This window comes from Saimiri boliviensis, chromosome 4 (genome assembly GCF_048565385.1).
Source record: "Saimiri boliviensis isolate mSaiBol1 chromosome 4, mSaiBol1.pri, whole genome shotgun sequence".
Taxonomy (NCBI): Eukaryota; Metazoa; Chordata; class Mammalia; order Primates; family Cebidae; genus Saimiri; species Saimiri boliviensis.
Window position 1 is genome coordinate 85,860,304 of NC_133452.1, and position 1,692 is coordinate 85,861,995.

General features: G+C 35.0%; 1 pseudogene; it reads right to left on the reverse strand.

Annotated features, from left to right (window-relative positions):
* Positions 1-333: 333 nt before the first annotated feature.
* LOC101053481 (peptidyl-prolyl cis-trans isomerase FKBP3 pseudogene) lies at positions 334-1,013 on the reverse strand (annotated as a pseudogene).
* Positions 1,014-1,692: the final 679 nt, after the last annotated feature.

Consider the following 1,692-nt stretch of genomic DNA (forward strand, 5'->3'; position numbering starts at 1 on the left):
GGAGTTGTTCCTATTCACCCATCTTGCCTATTTAGTTTTAGTTCAAATAATTTTTTTTTTTTTCAAATCAAGACACTGAATAAATTTTTATTGAGCCACTTAGTTTACAACATGAGGTAAAAGGAGTTTTCCTTGATCAGTATTTTACATATCTGTAGGAAGGTATTTTAGACTTCAGGGATTCATAAGGGATTACATCTCTCAAAAGTTGGGATCAAGTAAACAAATTTTATTAACTCCTTGAATTTTCCAGTTGACTCTTCTCTTAACAATAGTAGCAAGTTCTAACTAGTTATGTAAGTTTCTTCAAGTCCAAGTTTTGTCATTGTTTCTGGTATCCTTAGAGCTGAAGCACTGCTATTTCAGTCAATATCCACTAGTTCCACTTCAAAAATGAGTTTTGCATTTGGTGGAATTTTGGCGTCAGGCTGTCCTTTCTTTCCATAAGCCCATTCTGGTTCAATCTCCAGTCGAGCCTTTTCTCCTTTACTCATAATCAAGAGAGCTTCATCCCATCCTCTGATAACTTTGCCTACTCTGACCTTAAAACTTAAAGGCTTGGCATTTTTCTTCTTCTTTGCATTTGTTTGAATATTAGTATCAAAAACAGTCCCATCTTGTAGTGTTCCTTTATACCAGCAGTGAACATCTCCCTTTTTGGGAAAATTGGTTTTATCTCCCTTTTTCAGAATAGATTTTGTATATTTTGGTGGACCCTCATCCAGAGTCTCAGACTTGGTTTCTTTGTGTTTATCTTCATTAAGCTTCACAGTTTTTACTTGCTCGGAAACTTTACTTATACTTTCAGTGCCCTTAAAACACTTAGTTTCAAAAAGATGGTTATAGGCTGTAACCTAGTGGTTCTTGTTAGCGGTCTTGGCCACATTTTTAATGTTTCCTAATAATTTATGTTCTGCAAGAAACGAATCTGAACCGTGGTCCTGCAGAAACTTGATAATGTTCTTCTTGGGCAGCTGCTCACTGCGCAGCTGCTCCATGATCCACGCCCACATGGAACAGCCACTGCCATCTTCCTCTGCTGCCTCTGCTTTACTCTCAAATAATTTTTAAATTTTCATCTTGATTTTACCATTGACCCAAAGATCATTCAAGAGCATGTTATTTAATTTCCATGTATTTATATAGTTTTGAGGATTCCTTTCGGAATTGATTGCCAATTTTATTCCACTGTGATCTGAGAGGGTACTTAATATAATTCTGATGTTCCTACATTTTTTGAGATTTGTTTTGTGGCCTATCATATGATCTGTCTTGGTTAATGTTCCATTAATGAAAATAATGTATATGCTACAATTGTTGGGTAGAATGTTCTATAAATTTATATTAAGTCCATTGCTCTAGGGTATAGTTTAAGTCCACTGTTTCTTTGTTAACTTGCTGTCTTAATGACCTGTCTAGTGCTGTCAGTGGAGTATTGAAAGCCCCCACTATTATTGTATTGCCATCTGCCTCATTCCCTATGTCTAATAATAATTTTTTTTTTATAAATTGAGGTCTCCTGTGTTAGGTTCATATATATTTAGGATTGTATTATTTTCATGTTGAACTGATCCTTTTATTATTATCCCTCTGTCTTTTTAAACTGTTGTTGCTTTAAAGTCTGTTTTGTCTGATATAAGCACAGATGCTCCTGCTCACTTTTGGTGTCCAATTGCATAAATATCTTTTTCC